The 20,216-nt window shown below is 38.0% G+C and overlaps 1 pseudogene; it reads left to right on the top strand.

Annotated features, from left to right (window-relative positions):
* The first annotated feature begins 18,237 nt into the window (after positions 1-18,237).
* Positions 18,238-18,786, top strand: LOC149528279 (putative germin-like protein 3-2 pseudogene; annotated as a pseudogene).
* The last annotated feature ends 1,430 nt before the right edge of the window (positions 18,787-20,216 follow it).

Genomic DNA, 20,216 nt, shown 5'->3' with positions numbered 1-20,216 from the left:
TTCACATCTAGCTAGTCTCTAACACAATTTTTATGTCGTTAAAGTCGAATAGTTTACATTCTAGGATCCTTTTGTTTATAAAAGGTTAAAAAAGTTTGTGTTTTTACCCTATGGTGAATAGAATTATGGGGAGAAGCCTTCTAGCTATGGTAGATTAGGAAATGATTGTGGGAGTCAAACTAGTAATTACACTCTCGCAAAAGGTTCTACAAGAGTTTGTGGATGATACCTTCTAATATGGATTATCCTCTATCAGGGAAGCTAAAGCCTAGAAGAAAATTTTGAATCAATATGCTAAAGTTTTAGGACAACACATTAACTATCAAAAGAGAAAACTCTACTTCTTTAACACTGAAATGGATCTTAAACAAAAGACAACTAGGGAGATGGGTTGTCAAGTAGCAAATCTTCCTGACACCTATCTAGGCCTCCCCCTTACAATGAAATAAGTCACCCTTCAACTTTGGAACATAGTGGTGGAAATATTGTAGAAGAAGTTGGTAGGTTGGAAAGGAAAGGTCCTCTGATCTTTTTTGAGAATATCTCTAAATTGACTAGATATCTTAAATAAAGATAAAAAATAGATTGTGATCCCCTACAGAGAGGTTGCAATGAGGTTTAACTTCCTAGCATTACTAAGAACCTTTCCTTTCCAACCTACCAGCTTCTTCTACAATCTTTCCACCACTATGTTCCAAAGTTGAGGGGTGACTTCTTTCACTGTGAGGGGGAGGCCTAGATAGGTGTCAGGAAGATCTACTACTTGACAACCCATCTCCCTAGTTGTATTTTGTTCAAGATCCATTTTAGTGTTAAAGAAGTAGAGTTTTCTCTTTTGATAGTTAATGTGTTGTCCTAAAAAATTAGCATATTGATTCAAAATTTTCTTCTAGGCTTTAGCTTCCCTGATAGAGGATAATCCATATTAGAAGGTATCATCCACAAAATCTTGTAGAACCTTTTGTGGGAGTGTAATTACTAGTTTGACTCCCACTAGTATTCAAATTTTAAACACAAATACCATTTTTATGTCATTAAAGTTGAATAGTTTACATTCTAGGATCCTTTTGTTTATAAAAGGTTACAAAATTTTGTGTTTTTACCCTATGGTGAATAGAATTATGGGGAGAAGCCTTCTAGCTATGGTAGATTAGGAAATGATTGTGGGAGTCAAACTAGTAATTACACTCTGCAAAAGGTTCTACAAGAGTTTGTGGATGATACCTTCTAATATGGATTATCCTCTATAAGGGAAGCTAAAGCCTAGAAGAAAATTTTGAATCAATATGCTAAATTTTTAGGACAACACATTAACTATCAAAAGAGAAAACTCTACTTCTTAACACTGAAATGGATCTCGGACAAAAGACAACTAGGGAGATGGGTTTTCAAGTAGCAGATCTTCCTGACACCTATCTAGGCCTCCCCCTCATAGTGAAAGAAGTCACCCCTCAACTTTAGAACATAGTGGTGGAAAGATTGTAGAAGAAGTTGGTAGGTTGGAAAGGAAAGGTTCTTAGCAATGCTAGGAAGTTAAACCTCATTGCAACCTCTCTGTAGGGGATCACAATCTATTTTTTATCTTTATTTAAGATATCTAGTCAATTTAGAGATATTCTCAAAAAAGATCAGAGGAAATTTATGTGGTCAAGAATAAAGGAGAAGATGAAATTGAGCCTTGTTAGCTAGAAAAATGTGTGTAGACCTAAGTCTCAAGGGGAGTTATATCTTAGGAGAATAGGGGATTTAAATAAAGCCCTCATGACTAAAATTAGTTAGAGACTAGCCAGCAATTTGGTTTCTTGGTGTCAAATTATGAGAGCAAAATATTTGGGAGGGAGGCTTTTTAATCAAGAACTTTAAAATGAAGGCCTCCCAGCTAGATCAAGGATATGGAGTACTATTGTTAAAAATAGGAATCACTCAAGTGGGGTATCAAATGGAACACTAGAGATGGGAATTTGGTTAGATTTTGGGAGGACAAATGGATTGGTGACTCCCCTTTGAGATTCACCAATTTTTCCCCTCTAAGGGAGTAGGGAGAGCATGAATTCACTCTCAAGGTGGTCAATTATATTGAAAATAATGACTAGAAATAATTTTAAATGGGTAATTTTAATCTTGCAGAGAAGGTGATTTATGAGGAGTTGAGGTCCATAATGAAAGACACCCATATCCCCTCCTTTCTGGATAGGGATAATTTAATATGGGACAAAAATTCTAGTGGGGAATTTAGTATGAAATTGATGTATAATAGCATTAGTGGTGAGACTAGAGCCTTAGATTGGAGATACATTTGGCAAACTCACTTTCTACCCAAAATTGCTAGTAGTTTGTTATGCACAATAGTATACTCACAATTGAATATCTCAAAAGGCATGGGTTCCAAATGGTCAATTGGTGTGTTTTGTGTAAGTGTGACCCCACCTCCTAATTTAGTACTTCTACTGTACTCAGATATATCAAATGTTATTTAGTTAGTCAGAGATTTTATGGGTTATGAAAAGTGAGGCTCATCAATTTATCATTGATAGGATATGCCCCTCACATAATCCCCTAATTAAAATTATATGGAAAGCCATCCCACCCTATGTGTGTAGGAACATATGGAAAGAGAGAAATAATTGTATATTCAAGGAAAAATCTATCCCACCTAAGGTAATTTTTTGAATAACTATGATACTAATTAAAGAATATGCTATGATATGGAGATGGAACATCCCCTATCCCCCTTCTCAACTAGATAGGCATTGGGAAGGAGCATGGACTATATCCCACTTAGTGGAAAAATTTGATAGTTCAAAGGCCCAAAAAAGGTAGGGGACTCAATGGAAGTCTCCCCCTCCAAATCAATGGAAACTAAATTTTGATGGTTCAAGAAGAAATGAAGGGGCGATTGCGAGGGGAGTTATTTAGGATGAACAATGAGTCTAGACATCAAGGGATACATAGGTAGTTTTGAGAAAGCCTCAAGTAATGAGGTGGAAGCATTGGGCCTCCTTTGGGAACAGGAGATGGCTTGCAATTCTTGAATTCAAAAGTTGGTTGTTGAGGTGGAATTCCTATTAGTTATTTTAGTTATTGAGGCCATTAAAGTAGTTAGCTAAATAAGTTGGTATGCCATGTCAATCATAATGGATGCCAAAATATTATTAAGTAGGTTTGTGTAATTTAAAATCCAACATGTGTATTGTAAATGGAATCAAGTGGTGGATAGCTAGATAGGGTATGGATATGGTGCCATTATTCATTAAATTTGGGAAAAGGAGTACAATTTTATGGCAGTTATTAGGTTTCTTTCTTAAAAAGATGGCTCTCCATGTAATGATGAATATATTAAATAGGAACTTTATGGTTGTCATTTTTTATTATCGCAACATACATGGCAGAGGAATTGGCAATAATAAATTCAACTTGGGTCACCATTTTATTAAATTCCTTAATTATGAATTTTTATATTAAGCATAGGCCCGTAACCCAATAAAAATTTCAAATGATTTTTGTAATCCAAAAGGACGAGACTTTTAAAGAATATAAATGGATTATTTTATGGAAAGGCTATAGATGAAAGATGCGCTAGCAGGAAGGAAATAAGATTTATGGTGACTTTATATATGGTGAAACCAAGTGTTATCAAAGATCAATAGGCCATTGTATTTACGAGTTGTCTTGTCAAGTGAAAAAAGTTTCACTATTTTCTTTGCAAATTTTGGTGAAGTTTGTGGGTATGGCTAACGAGATGAAGGAGGGTGAGGCTTTGGTGTTTGATCTTGGGTAAGAAGAATTTATGGAGAGTGCCAATGCTTGGATTAAGACACCAAGAATTGAAGAGGTTTTTAGGAAGGAAAAGATTGTGTGGAAATATTTAAAGGAAGGTGGGCTTATCCTATTTATGGAGAGCATTGAAGGACATGACGAAAAGGTCACTTGGGAGCTTGTTGATTCCTAGAAGAATCACTAGATAAATGTTAATATGGTGTCTCATTTGAGGTAATAGATGCACTAGTTGCTATTGTCACTTTTTTGGTTATGGATGGTGTATATGAGCAATGTTAGTATGCTAATAGAAACAAAATTTAAATAAAGCTTCTACAAACTAAACAAAATTCATAAACTTCAAGATAGACTAAGATGAGCTCTCAATTGAGAATGTGAGCCATTAATGGAATCTCTCAATAAGAAGCTCTCTTGTTGAGTGGCTTTGTCTAAATAGATAAGATGTATGCTCAAGCTTATGCTTCAAAAAGGGTTTCAAATGGAGTCAAAATTTGGGTGTGAGTGTATGGTTTTGATGTAAAATGGCTACTTAAAATGGCATTATGACTTTACTTCATGGATTGTGTTGTTTTACAAAGGGAAAGGATCCAATTTATAGGCAAGAGGCTTGAGGGTTTGAGGGCTAAGATGCAAGGATGGGGAAAAGCTCACGGAGGGCTCAGATTGCATGAGAGGAGAGCACATGGATTGTGCTTCCTTACAGCCAATCAAGGAGTGACACATGTCACAGGGTGAGAGGATGGAGGAAAGGGGAAGGATGAGTCAACAAAGGAGGCTCAAGGGATAAAATCTTCATAAAGACCCTCATAATGGCTTGTAAGAGCAATAAAAGGGCTTTGGAAGAGTCATTTATGGCCTAGTTGGCTTCATAAAGTTTTATGGTTGGGATATTTTGAAGGAGATGAGAGGAATTTCGACTTGGGCTTGATTAGGAAGGTTTTAAGCTTTCTTAGGATTGTGCAAATGATTAGAAGATGGATTAGGATGGTTTAGGATTAGCTTAGGGATAGGCAAGTGGATGGCATTTAATGAGGGTGGGTGAAGGAGGAGATATTTGTTAACTTTGGCTTGGGTTAGTAAGTCTTAACCCATTTTTAGAGAATGTGACAAGGTTAGGAGGGGATTAGGATTAGGTTTAAAGACATCTTCTAGAAGAGTCTAGACTTTGGATGAGGATAAACACTTTCTAGAATAGTCTAGAACTTCCTAGGATGAGGATGAAGACTTTCTAGAAGAGTCTAGAACTTCTTAGGATGAGGATAAATTAGATTTTTAGGAAATAAATAAAGTTTTATTTATTTCAAGGGTTTGGGTTGAGGAGATATTTATTAAAACTTTTTTAATAAACACAAGGATTAATATTTAATCTTAATTAAATATTTTGAGTTGGGATTAGGGGTAGGAAATGATGGGATTAGCCTTTAATCAAAATTAAGGAAGGATTAGAAGATTTTGGAAGAGGTTAGTGGTCTTAAGGAAATTGGCCAAGTTTTGGGCAAAAAATAAATTTTTTATTTATTTTGGGTTTTTTGGTCAATTTATTAATTAAATAATTAATAAATAAGGAAATAATGTTTAAATAAGATTGAAACATTTTTGGGAGGGATTCCTTAATTAAATATTTTTAATTAAGATAAAGGGATTTAATGGCATAAAAATAAATTAATTAATTAAATAATTAATTAATTAATAAATGATGATGTCATCAAGAATTTTTCAGAAAATAAAAATACTTTATTTTCTAAAGGTTTTTAGGTGTCTACATTTTGCCCCTCTTTGATGTGATGCCACAAGTGGCATGGCATCAAAGATAAGAAAATAAGATGCCCAAGGCTAGAGCAGAAGAGGAGAGAATGGACTGCAAGATGCCCCCTCAAGAAGGCGACAGAGAGAGAAAGTGAGGCTCGACAACTTCTTGAAAAGTACAAGAATCCGAGATGAGCAAAAAGACTCAGATTGGCTTAAGAGAAGAGGTTTAGTTAGCTCAAACTCTCACTACGGGAGAATGATAAAGGGAGAATCAAAGGCACAAGAGGAAGCAAGCTTAAGATCTCAGGGATTGCAGAGGATGAAGGAGCAGAGCACTATAAAAGGAATCTAGGATGGGGAGATGGATGAGGGGATTAATAAGCTGATGCAATAGGATTTCAAAGAGTTAGATTGGCGGAAGATGGGTTTCAGAGATCCCTAGGACTAGGATTGTGGATCTTGAAAGATGAGGCTTGGTGGATTGATTGGATTGGTGGATCCCTAAGACTAGGATTGTGGATCCCTAAAGCTAAAGGTGAGGAGTGATTCAAAGAGATACTGATGCATAAGCTAGGGTAGGAGAGACAGATGCTGGATATGGATGGGGGATAATGGAGATGAAGGAAAACCATTGAAGCTTTTTGAGTAGGGGGATACTTCAAAGAGAAGTACCACCATGCAGTTGAGCACTAGATTTGCTATAGGACTGTTGGTTAATTTCCATGGTTACCAAGAACATAAAGGCCTTTTCACCAACTATCCAGAGGACTGACGGACTGACTCAAAACAAACACGCAAGGATTTCCCCAGCATCACACATGAATCTTGAAAGAATCAGAGTGGAACCAACACTGGGTAACCCACAAGTAGAAAAGAAAAACAAACAAAAGACTCGATCAAGACCTTATGCCCAGATTGCCCCATTCACAGTATACCATGATATGGAAGATCATGGAAACTTTGAGGAGGGAATAAAAAGATTGTTTGGAAAAGATACTTCAAGACCCAAAAGGGAAGATTCCAAATCAAAAGAAAGTGAAAATCCAAAAGAGAAACATTTGCCAATGAGATGGGTAGGACGAGGTACTAACGGACCAAGATCAGACATGAGAAAAACTATATCCCACAAGGATCTATCAGAGAGAACCTAAGCTGGCGGATCTGGATGAGTGATGCATTCAAATGGCAAGCTGAACTAAGAAGGATAACACTTTAGTGACAGGAGATCTAGCTAAAGGATGCATTGGGATAGCTAACCAAGGGTTGTGCAATGTGTGCAAGATGTTGAGCAAGGACGATCTGACACAAAAATTGGATAGATACAATGGTACTAAGCTAAAGAGGATGTACAAGCTGATAGACCAAGATATGTTACAAATGTACAAGGTTGTTCATGTTTGGGTTTTGTGAGATGAAAATGTTTGTGAAGGGTGGGATGTCTACAATAGTTGATAGGCAGATAGGTAGATGGTTTGCAAAAAGCTTAAGGAAAATGGGATTCTTTGTGTGCATGTGATAGGATACAAGCTAGGATACAATATTTGGCATATAATACAAGCTAGAATATGGTACAAGCTTTGGGAAAGATTTGGATATACAAGCTATGATACAAAGGATGATACAAGATTTACAGGCTGGGGTACAAGATTTACAAGCTGAGGTACAAGATTTACAAGCTGTACAGGAGGTATTTACAAGCTCCATTAGATTTTGGATATTTGGTTGGAACACCAAAGGAACAAGAAGGTGTTTTATGGGATGGTGGGTGAATGGATGAGGGATAGGATAGTGATAGATAATGGATTAGTCTTAGTACACAAGGTGCCTAAATTACCATATTTTCACCAAGGTACCTATCTAAGGTGCTTGAATTGCCAAGTTTTCACCATTGGACGCTTATTTCTCTTTACTTTTTTATTTTTTTATTTTTTTTCAAAAGCTAGGTATACCAAGGATCTTTAAGCATAGAACTTCTTGAGATGAATGATGTTAGTAGGATCATTCAAGAGTTCTCCTTCTAGTGTAGATAGCTGATAGGCTCCGGAGCCAAAGGATGCAGTGACAACATAAGGACCAAGCCATGTAGGTTCAAACTTGCCGTTCTTTTCTCGATCTGCTTGGACTTTCATGTTTTCTTTGAGGACCATGTCACCTAGCCGAAAGTGTCGTGGAAGCACCTTCTTGTTGAAATTCCTTTTGAGATGAGTTTGATAGATGGTGAGATGATCATAGGCTTGTTGTCGCTTCTCGTCTAAGAGGTCTAGCTGGGTGAGCCGAGCTACTCTATATTCTTCATCTGATATTTGCCCTTGCAAGGATATGCGCAAGGAGGGAAGTTCAACCTCTATAGGTAGTACCGCTTTGGCACCATAGACTAGGGAGTATGGAGTTGTGCTTGTGGATGTACGGAAGGAAGTTTGATAGGCCCATAGGGCTAGATTTATTTGTAGATGCCAATCACAATCGGAATCATTGACAACTTTCTTTAGGATTTTGAGGAGGGTTTTGTTAGTTGCCTCTGCCTGGCCGTTACCTTGTGGGAAATATGGGCTAGAAAAGCGATGATGGATGTAGAGGAAAGTGCATAATTCTTCCATGTTGAGATTTTCAAAGTTACCTCCATGGTCGGTGAAGATGGTGGATGGGATACCGAAGCGGCAAACAATGTGGTATAAGATGAACTTGGAGACTTGAAATCCTATAGCTAAGACGAGGGGGACTGCTTCCACCCACTTAATGAAATAGTGTGTAGCTATTATTATCCATTTATGTCCATCAGATGAGAGGGGTGTGATAGTTCCAACTAGATCAAGGCCCCAACAAGCGAAAGGCCAAGGTGGTGCAATAGGCTGTAGATCCTATGCTGGAGCGTGCACAAGATTTGCATGTTGTTGACATGGGAGACACTTTCTGACAAAGTCACAGGAGTCTTCTTCAATCATAGGCCAATAGTAGCCTGCTCTAAGGATTTGTTGCGCTAAGACAATACCACTCGTGTGGGCATCGCAAAGTCTGGAGTGTACTTCTTTTAACACCATCACGGCCTCGTTTTGGTCTAAACATCGAGCGAGAGTATCGTGATAACCCCAAAGATATAGGGTATTGGCTATGATAACATAGCGGGATGATTTTTGGATGAGGTTCTGGCGTTGGATACATGTGAGGTGAGGAGATATGATACCATCGTTAAGCTAAGCGTGAATCTCATGGTACCAAGGGGATTGGGGACCAACCAAGATACAAACATGGTTTGAATCCTCATTCGCATAGGCAGGTGTGAGGAGCTACTCGACTAAAAACTCATATTGTGTAGCTTCTTGGGGAATTTCCAAGAGCGGGCCTATAGTAGCCATAGCATCTGCTGCTTTGTTCTGTATTCGAGGCACTTGTGTAAACTGAAGCCTTGTAAAATGTTGGGTTAGCTGATCAACTAGCTCTTTGTAGGGTAATAGATTTTCATCTTTGGTTTGATATTCATTTAGGGCTTGCTTGATGATGAGCTGAGAATCGCCAAAGATTTGTAACTCAGTGATATTCCATTCTGCAGCTATCTTTAATCCTGCTATGAGGGCCTCATATTTAGCTATATTGTTGGTGCTAGGGAATTGTAGCTTGAAGGCTTTTGGAATTTAATCTCCTTGAGGTGTGAACAACAATATTCCTGCCCCTGAACCATGAGATGTGTATGAGCCATCAAAATAAATTTTCCATGGGGGTTGTTCTTCAATTAGACAGATATGCTCATCTAGAAATTCTGTGATCAACGGATAAGCATCTATTAGAGGTGCATCAGCTAGGTGATCTGCTATAGCTTTCCCTTTGATTGCCTTTCTGTCCACATACTGGATGTCAAATTCGCTAAGGAGCATAACCCAATTTTCCAAACAGCCTGTAATTGTTGTTCTGGAGAGCATATACTTAAGAGGGTCGATCTTGGAGACTAGTTGGATGGTATGACTTAGCATGTAGTGGCGAAGCTTTTGAGTTGAGAAAAAAACTACCAAACAAGCTCTTTCCATAGGAGTATAATTGAGTTCATAACCAACTAGGGTTCTACTGATGTAGTAGATGGCTCTTTCTTTGCCATAGTCATCGAGCTGTGCTAGAAGTGCCCCTAGAGAAGTAGGCATTGCTGATATGTACAAAATTAGGAGACGATCAGGAACTGGTGAAACCAAGATAGGGAGGTTGGTGAAATACTGCTTGAGCTGATTGAAGTTGCGCTAACATAAAGGATCCCACCTAAAGTTCTCATCCTTCTTTAATAAATGTGAAAATGGTGTACACTTATCTGCAAGCTAGGAGATGAAGCGCCAGACGGATTGAAGCTTTCCCTAAAGAGAGCAAAGATGTTGTAGTGTCTGGGGAGGAGGCATGTCTAAGATAGCCTTGACCTTCTTGGGGCCTATCTCTATACCTCGTTTAGACACTATAAAGCCTAGAAGCTTGCCAGATGTGACCCCAAAGACACACTTCTTGGGATTTAGCATGAGATGATATTTGGCTAACCTATCAAAAACTTTCTCCAAGTCAGCAAGATGATCCATGAAGGTATGAGATTTGACCAAGATATCATCCACATAATCCTCCAAAATGTTATGGATGAGATCATGAAAAATGGTTTTCATAGCTCTTTGATAGGTAGCCCCAGCATTCTTTAGGCCAAAAGGCATCATCTTGTAACAAAAGGTTCCCCAAGGGGTAGTAAATGTTTTCTTATGCTGATCCTCTTCTGCAATCTTGATTTGATTATACCCAAAAAATCCATCCATGAGGGACAAAATTTCATGTCCAGCTGTAAGATCTACAATCATATCTATGTTGGGCAAGGGAAAATCATCTTCTAGACAAGCTTTGTTAAGATCTCTAAAATCAGTGCAGATTTTGATGTCACCAGAAGGTTTAGTGACAGGGTCCATGTTGGAGATCCACTCTGAGTAGTCAATAGGTCAAATAACCTTAGCAGCTAACATTCTTTCTAATTTAGCTTTGACCAGTAATGCCACCTTGGGGTGCATTTTTCTAAGCTTTTGTTTGACGGGCTTGATCTTTGGATCGACTGCAAGATGATGAACTACAAGCTTTGGATCAAGTCCTAGCATGTCCTGATATGACCATGCAAATTGGCCATTGTTCTCTCTTAAGAACTCAAAGAGGAGATCAACTTGGTCTTGTGATAGGGATGCAGCAATGTGAACAAGTCTGGGGATCTCTGAAGAACCGATGTTGACTTCTCTAGTGTCCTCAATTAGAATAGAAGACACCTCTGGTCGATTATCTTGAGGAGGCAATGCTAAATCCTCATGTTTTTCTTGTGACTCTAAATTTTCTTGCTGAGGGGTTCTCTTCGTTGCCTTAGCTAGTCCCAGTTTCACCTTAGTCCCAGTTTTGGGTGTATCAGAACTAGGCTGGGGATTTTCTCCAAAATACCCCTTGGGATCTAGCTTGTAGATATAGATAGAATCTGGCTTTGTTTTCTTATGAGGAGTTTTGGCTCCCATGAATCTCAGAAGCGCTTCCTCTGATGTGAACTCATCAATGTGCATGACTCTTGGTTGGTCCCAATCTATGAGTTGTGGATGGGTGAGTGGTAGGTCAATGAGGTGGATGGATAGTTCTTGGAGAACAGAGTCTCCGAGGGAGATTTGGTCTGGGATATCATTATAGGCTCTCTTTTCAACTTCCTCAAGAATGTCTTCAATTTCAACAAGGTTGTGGTGAATGTTCAAAAAAACATGACCATTCTCATTGGTGCCCCCAGTTGTGGGTATGCCAAAGCCAAGACCTGGCTTTGTTTCCCACTGGTGTGCTTCGATGGGGCACTACATGACTCTTTCTTCTGGTCCTAGACCACCACCTTGATAGTTCCATTTGTCAGTGATGAGCTTATGTTCTTGGGTATACTTCTAGCTGAAGTGATCAAGATGTGCTTGATTTCTTGGAGGTGCATCCTTATGTAACCAATTGTTGATATCTGGAGTGAGCTCCTCATGAAGAGGGATTCATGAGGATACAAAGGTTGTTGGGCCAAACTATTTATATTGAGGAGGTGGAATCTCCTTAGCTTTGTGATATGTTGGTCATTCATGGGCATGTGGATCAAGTGGGAATGCCCCGACAGCAAATGCATCTGACAGACTATACTCTCCACAACCTTTGTTATTGATCTTCACGGTCAACAAGGTGGAGGCGAGGATGGTTTCTGGGTCATTACAAGTGTGGGATGAGCTGGCGATGGATGTGCCGATAACAATTCCAGGGAAATGGTTTGTATATGAAGCTTCAACTGCATTGCAGTAAGCAAAGGGTTCTGGATCGGCATGGATGGTTACCTCAGTGCCTTGATGTGGAAATTTGACACACTAATGGTAAGTGGATGGAATGGCTTTCATGGCATGAATCCATGGGCGACCAAGGAGGATGTTAAATGGTAGATTTCGATCAATAACATGGTAGAGTGTCTCTTGGATGACTGGCCCAACCTTGATTGGCAGCAAAATAGTTCCTTCTGTGCTTCTTTCCAAGTTGTCATAAGATTTGATGGTGATAACCTCACTGATGATATCTGCCTCAGTATACCCAGGTTGTTTAATGAATTTTAGGGTGCAAATATTCAAGGCTGATCCATTATCTATCATTACTCTTTTCACAGAAAAATTGGATACCATGATGGCTATGCGAAGTGGAAGGGTGTGATCTGGCTCGACCACAGGTATGTCGGTGGGTTTGAAAGATAGGGCACATGAGGAGGATAGGTGTCCAACAAGATTATGAAAATCAGTAGCATTGATATCTAAAGGGACATGAGATTCTATAAGAGCACTATCAAGGATGTTCTTGTACACAGGACTGGTGTGAAGAAGGTCGAAAATGGAGATTTGGGTTGGCATGTTCCCAAGGTGTTCCAAGATATTGTACTGGCTTTTTGATGGAGCTGATGGTGCTGGTGAAACTGGTGGGCTTGCGATGTTAAATTGCGCTCTTCGAGTGGTGACTGCACACTCATTGTTTGGTCCTTGAATATTGATAACATTGACAGAAGGCTCTTTCTCAGATATACAACCTATGAGGCTACCATAGTCTATATAGGATGAAGTGTGGTCATTGTTCTTCCCATGCTGTTGGTTTGGCTAGTGGTTGTTGGTGTTGTTGTTGTTAGCTTGGATAGGTGCTTTTCTAGGATTTTGGTTGTTGTGAGGAGGAAAAGCATTTCTATATATCTGTAAGCCTACATTGGGAGAGTTTTGGGCACCAACGGTGATTTCTTTGCGATCAATGAGGTCCTACACATAATCTTTCAGTTTCATGCATCTGAGGGTAGTGTGACCTTTTACCCTATGAAATTTGCAGTACTCATTGTCTTTGTACCATGCAGCTTTGGATTGGCTTGGGTCAATTTGCTGGGTAGGAGGAAATTTGATGAAGTTTTCCTTGACTAATTTCTCAAAAATGACATCCAAAGGTTCACCAAGGGGTGTATAATTTCTAGGTGCCGGTTGGAATTTGGGCTTTTTCCCTGCAGCTACATTGATGGCATCAGCTTGATTGCTAGACCCTTGAAAGTTGGGTCTTGGATTGTGATTTTGATAGCTTTGGTTATTCTGCTGTTGGTAGTTGATAGCTTGTTGATTGTTTGATTGATATGGTGGGTTAGACTGATTTTGGGAAGGACCAACAATATTCACATGTCTGGTGTCAGTGATGCCATCTGTTGCAACGTGCTTGTTTTTGTTCCAATACCTAGACTTGTCATTGGAATGTGATTGATTTTGGTTGGCTTCCTTGTAAATCTTGACCACACCATCTTTAATGAGTCCTTGCTCAAGGATCATTCCTTTCTCTTTGATGTCTTTGTAGGTCTGGAAACAGTTCATGGTCATGTGGTGAGCCAAGCTAGGATGGGCATTATCAATAAACATTTTCACCAAATGGCGCTCTAGCAAGGTGCAAGATATGCGGGTGGTAAGGGTTTTCCATCTTTGTAGATATTCAGGAAGGCTTTCTCCACCTTTTTCCTTAGTGTGGACAAGATCAACTACTGATAGCTCTGTTTCAACAAGATGGGCATATTGGGCTATAAATGCCTCAGACAATTCAACAAAAATTTTAATTGTGCCATATGGTATTCTATAAAACCATTCAAGAGCTGGTCCGGCCATGCTTTTGGGAAAGAGACGCAAGAGGAAGACACCATCGTATGCCACTTCTTGGTAGTACATGTAAAATTCTTTGATATGTGTGACAAGGTCTCCTTTTCCTCTAAATTTGTCAAATTTGGGTGTCTCAAAATGCTTGGGAAATGGTGTCATGGTGATGGCTCTGTCAAATGGGTAAGGACAAACATTCTCAAACTTGAAGGTTTTTGGATCATTTCCCTCTTGGATGTTTTTCAAAGCTGTCTTCATGGCTTCCCATTCTACATTAATGGGTGATGGCTGGGGTGCCCCCAATGTAGGAGTGCCCTGAGGTAGATATGTGCTAGATGGGGCAATGGAATATGGATGGCTTTGAGGTATGGGCTGGTAGGGATTGTACATGGCTTGGGCAACTGAATGGTGGATGATGGGTTGCTGAGGTGGAGGTGGCACATATTGCTGCATCTGTTGCGAGGCTTGCTGCTGATATTGGATTTGAGGTTGGGATTGAGGAACATAAGCTGGCTGTGGGATAAATGGATTACTTTGTGGAGGTAAGGTATAAGATGGGTGTGAAGCTTGGGGAAAGGATCGGGGAGCTTGTGGAACTTGAATTTGGATTTGAGGAGTTTGACCAATATATGTGGGTTGTGCCCCCATTTGGGAAGGTATCTGCATGGAAAAAGAGGCCAAGTAATTGGTAGTTGGTGGTGGTGGATTTCCTCCTAGAAGTGGCATAGAAAAATAGTTGGTAATAGGAAGTAATGGATTAGTTGCTGGTGGAGGTGGTGGGAATTGAAAGGTTGGAAATGGAACTGATGGGGTTTGATAGCTTGGTGGCTAGATTTGAAAGCTTGGTAGAGTGGTGGCAGGAGCTTCGGTCACTTGAGAGCTGGGCAGAACATTGGTAGTAGCTGATGGGCTTTGATAGCTTTGTGGAGTGAGGGTAGTAGCTTGTGGATTTGTGGCTAATGGCACTGAGCTCCAAGGACCTAGTGGAAATGATGGAATTGTGTTCTAAGTTGAGGTAAACAAGCTGGGGGTGATGAAGGGTTTATTACTTTGCCCCATGGGTGGAATCTCTGTTGTATATTGTTGAGGTTGGCCAAAGATGCTAGCACTGATTTGGGAGATGGGTGGATTTGGAAGGCTAGGTTGGAGAGCAACAGTAGCAATAGTGAAGGGAGTGAATGGTGAGGTGTTTTGGGCAAAGGGGGTTTGGGATGGAGTGGTATGGACCAATGCTAGAGTGGTGGTGGCTAGATTGGCTTGTGGAAGGGAGATTTCAACTTGAGTGGAGGCTAGTATGTTTGGGTCTGTTGGATCATATGGGGTGGGTTGAGGCTCTTCTTTTGGCATATATTGAGGATAATTTGAATCATAAGAGCCTATGGGTGGTGGGAGTTGTCCAAACAATGGGTGAGATGGCTTTGATAGGGGAGGAGGTCTTCCAAAGTCAAAGGCTCCAATGTTGTCCCTTCGAAAGTTAGCCATGATTGTTTCCTTGTTTTTGTCTAGTGAAAATTGGAGAAAGCAACTAAGGGTTATGAATGAGCATAGCCTACGAAAATTCTTGTGACCCAACGAGAAGCCAATTTGTTTCTATGGTGACTTTTCTCGTGAAACCCTTCTCCAACCCTACCACATGGTCTGCTATGTCATCATGAGGTACAATAGTATGGAAGACAAAGTTAAGGAGTGTTACAATTACTATTTCCTCATACAAAATCACTTTAGGAATAGGTAATGTATTTCCTTTTTCTTACCTATTACTACATTCTATGAAATACTTTGTGTGGATTATACGCAATAAGAGAGAGGAGGGTAAAAGATATATTTTTTACTACCAAGCTTTAATGTTTCACCTATTTAGGTTCTACATAGGACTTCACCTACAAATTCCAAGTCTGGTCCCTTCTCCTATGAAAATCATTGAGGTTACCCAAATGTTGTCCCCTTCTACTATAAGCCACATTGACTATAAGCCCTTTGTTGCTACTAGAAAAATTAAGATGGATAAAATTGAGGTCTTATATGTTGAAAATAATGGAACCAGTGCTAGGAATGGTACTAATAGGTTGAGTAATAGATTGAGAAAGAGAAATTCCTTGGCCTCCCATGGTAAGGAGGAACCTAGAAATTTGGAGTCCATTGATAACTCAGGTAAGAAAGGTGGCCCTAGACCAAAAAGGAAAGCCACTAGGAGAAATTATGGTGAATGAGAGGAGAAAGAGATGGATAATGAAGGAAATAATGAGGAGGACATGAGTGGTGATTAGGATGGCCCTATGTCTTCCTATGTGTTAGACATATTTAAAACTGGGGCTAATACCGTAGTCTAGAAAAGGGGTGGTGTAGGGAAGTAGGCCACAATTACTTCCCCGGTTAGAGTCATTAATATATGAAGTTGGACACAAGGGGTGGAACATGTAGGGGGAGATTAAAAAAAGGAAGTGAATAAAATTGGAGGTGACATTCAAAAGGTGGAAAGTACTATGGGGAAAACTGCTACTATCAAACAACCTTGGGGTAATCTGAAAATCACTAAGTTGGAGGAATCTATCACAAGAATGATCAAGAACAATGAGGACCTAGAGTAAAAATTTGATAGGGTTACCAAATTTTTGGTGCAGGTGATGCATTTTGCTAATACCACCCTACACCTATTGCTAAATGGAAAGGAGGAGACTACAGATCCCAAAGACATGAAGACTACTCAGTTTTTATACAACTTCTTTGCAGATGATTTCTATGCCTGCTTTTGGAGAACCCAAAGAACCAAAATAAGGAGATTTAGCTCTTGCTCATATGCTTTCTTTATGTTTGTTTTTAATGATAGATAATATCTACTTGGCCCAAGGGGCTTACTTTGTTGTTAATTACTAGACTTGGTCTTTGGCCATTGATTTTTATGGGACAAGTTTTATGTATAGTTTTGACAATATCATTGTTATTAGTTGTAGTAAGTTGAAGTACATAAATTAGCTTGGGGGTTTTTAATATTAAGGGGGTTGGTTAATCATATGGTTATGACTTTCGACTGATTTTCAACATTTTTTTTTTTGTTATGGGCAAGTCCCCATTTTGGCTTCTTTTTAATATTATAAAAAATACATAAATATATTTTATAATTTGAAGTATAAAAGAAAAAGTATCACTACTAATTTGATTCTACATTACAATTTTTATTTATAAAAAAATATCATTTCTAGTGTAACTATTAAACTATAATCCATGGTGTGGCACTTGTTTGTTATTGACCTAATGGAAGTAAATGACGAATTGATTTCAAACATAATATACTAGCATTTGCACCAAAAGGAGGTGTATTATAAAATATTATAGGAGGTATAAACAACATATGGTTATATATTTTTAGTTTTTCTCCGTGTTAAATGCATATTAATAGGTACATGGAAGAGGTGACTTCTTTCAATGCCTACATCAATGTCTTTGACCAACTATCATATTCTTTGAGGTATTTTTTAAAAAAAATCTTTATGGACATCATTCATAGTTGTGGTCATATAATATTAATGAAGATGAGAGCATAAAATTGTTATCCTTGTTTTGGAATTAACATAATTCTAGAGTTGTCCAAAAGATTGGAAAATGTTGAATTTTGTAACATGCATTGAGAATGCCAAAAAAAATTCAATAGTTCACTGAATGTTATATTTCTAGCTTCAATAATGAGATTTTCTAACTTTTTTAATGAGCCAACATGTTCTTCAATAACACCTTCAAGACTACATTCTCTTTCATCCATAATATAGATTAGATGACCCTTTCATTTTCACATGTTTCTACCATACTTGATAAGATCTAAGAGCCAAATCATCTATTATGGAATTTCCCCTTGCTCGGTATTACAATATATGACAACGGGCATCAAGAACACTTTTCTACACAACATCATTAGTTTATAATGGTAATTGGTGGATGAAGTTGAGTGCTTCGATGATGTAATTGAAAGCAACTATAACGCTGGATTGAGGGATATTTATGTGTCAATCTATTCTTTCCTTTGATGGAACCGCACTTGATCAACATGGCAACATGTTGGCTAGTAAAAAAACTAATGCGCTTGCATCTTCTTTGTTTGAAATATAGAAATTATTAAGTCAAAAGTATTGGTGAACTATTGGCCTTCGTGCACTCTTGAAGGGAAATGACACTTCTCATATTGTTTTGATAGTAATTTTAACCTAATTCAACACTTGTATCATACTCTTTAGACAAATAGAAAGTTTTTTTCTTCTCACAACATAACTCCAGTATTTCATGGAATTCTTTATGCGTTTACGGATAATTGCACTTAGTGACATGCTTTTCCACACAACTAGAGAGTACCTTCTCAAAATGTGGTATATGACATCTTTTTTTCATTAAAAAACTGTTAACCTAATCTTTACCTCACAATAATAATGCAAAAAAACACACACATATATATTAAAAACATGTTTCAAGAGACTGAAACTCTAAACATATTCCAGAATTATGAAACAAGAAGAAGATTAGCATTGGTTTGATTTCCTCTCTGCTTCCCTCCCTCAGATTTCATAGTGCAGTCACAATGCAATTATTCCACGCTGCTCTATTTCTGGTTTCACAATTGCTGATCATAACAAGTGCAGATCCAGACCCACTGAGAGATTTCTGCATAGCAGATAACAAAGCTGCGAATGTTTTCATGAATGGGCTGCCTTGCATTAACCCTCGCGATGCCACTGGAAAGCACTTCACTACATCAGCTTTGAACCAGCAGGGAAGAAAATACAATTCAAACAATGTAAGTGTTACCGCAGCCTCAGGGGGATCTATACCGGGGATAAACACAATGGGGATAATGATGGCTCGCATAGATATTGGAGTTGGCGGAACGCTTCCTGGCCATTCACACCCGCGTGCCTCTGAAATCTGCTTCGTTTTGCAGGGGACTCTCAGAGTGGGCTTCTACGACACCACCAACAACCTCTTCCTTGCAGATATCAAAACGGGGGATATTTTTGTCTTCCCCAAGGGGCTGCGCCACTTCATGGACAACGCTGGAAACAACATCGCCTCTGCCATCATGGCTTTCAATAGTCAATCTCCCGGCCATGTCATTCCATATAAGGGTTAGGGTTAGGATTACGCAGGGCTTAAATATTACACATTAAGGTTGATTTATTATTTCCGAATTTAATTTTTATCATAGTATGTGATGTTTAAGGACAGTCAAAATAAACTGAAGGTGTATGCAACTGTGATTTATTATTTCTGAGCTTAATTTTTATATTAATATGTGATGTTTAAGGATAGTAATGAAGCTGAATCTGCATGTAACTGTGATTTAATATTTCCAAGCTTAATTTTTACCTTAGTATGTGATGTTTAAGGATAGCTGAAAGAAGCTGAACTGAATATTACAACATTGTATACAAAAATGTTTCTGGTTCTTTCAGTTTCCTGTTCATATGTTTGTTGGGTACCTGTTATAATTGCTTAAAGATTGTTGTAATCCACTGTAAGTAATTTAATTATTGGTATTTATCATTTGTATAAACAGTTATTGATGTAATTTCTAGTGTACTGCTGACTGTGTTTTAGATTATGATTTTATTCAAATTTTCTAATGGTTATTATTTTCTGTTGTTTTTAGGCAGAGATTTATGTTTTCATAGTAGAACATCGTGCAAAAAATCTATAAGAAACTTTCTATAAAATTTACATTTTCTTTCTTTATTTCTATTTTCTATTTTGCATGAAACTTGGTGATTTGTATAAATAATTATTGATGTAATTTCTAGTGTATTGCTGATTAGAATTTTCCTATGGCTACTATTAGTCTTTGTCTTTAGACCGGCATTTATGTTCTCATATCATTTTCTCAATCAATTGATATTTTGAACATGCAAAAAAAGCCTTTATCCTAAGTCTATAGCAAACTTTCTGTTGAATTTATATTTTTCTATCTTCATTTCTATGTATTGTCAAATTTTTCAATGGTTTATAATTCTTTCATAAGCATCATGCATGAATTTAATGTAATGTCTCAAATATAAAAAAAATTGTATACTATCTATTGTAATGTCTCAAATATAAAAAAAATTGTATACTATCTATTTTAAATTATTTATATTATTATGATATGAAAATTTATTTTATTAATTAAGTATATTTGAACATAAATATTGTTAATTTTAAATTAATTTTTATGGAGATATGATCCTCTTTAAATATTAGCTATAAGTTGGTTGGAACGACTTTTCTGATATACAGTTTCAAAACTTTAGAAGTTTTTCTTCTGAAAAGAGACAGTTTTTGTTGCATGATTACAATTTTCTTTTCTATGATCTTTCTCTTCATTAAGATAAGACTTCTTTATATATGGTCTTCAATTTCACATTGAAAGTAGAATGTTTATGAAATCAACATATCTAATTTGAGGTAAAGTTTGTAGCCAATTCATTGTTTACACAATGTTTGGTTGTCTTCAATGCAAACATATATTTTACAGTTACTCATTCCAGTGGGAACGGAAAACTGCATACATACTTGTGGATATATATG

The sequence above is a fragment of the Cupressus sempervirens genome, chromosome 11, assembly GCF_028749045.1.
Source record: "Cupressus sempervirens isolate cs-2001-9-10 chromosome 11, ASM2874904v1, whole genome shotgun sequence".
NCBI classification, from domain to species: Eukaryota; Viridiplantae; Streptophyta; class Pinopsida; order Cupressales; family Cupressaceae; genus Cupressus; species Cupressus sempervirens.
Note: the sequence above shows the minus strand (reverse complement) of the source record. Positions and strands in the feature narration are given on the sequence as shown.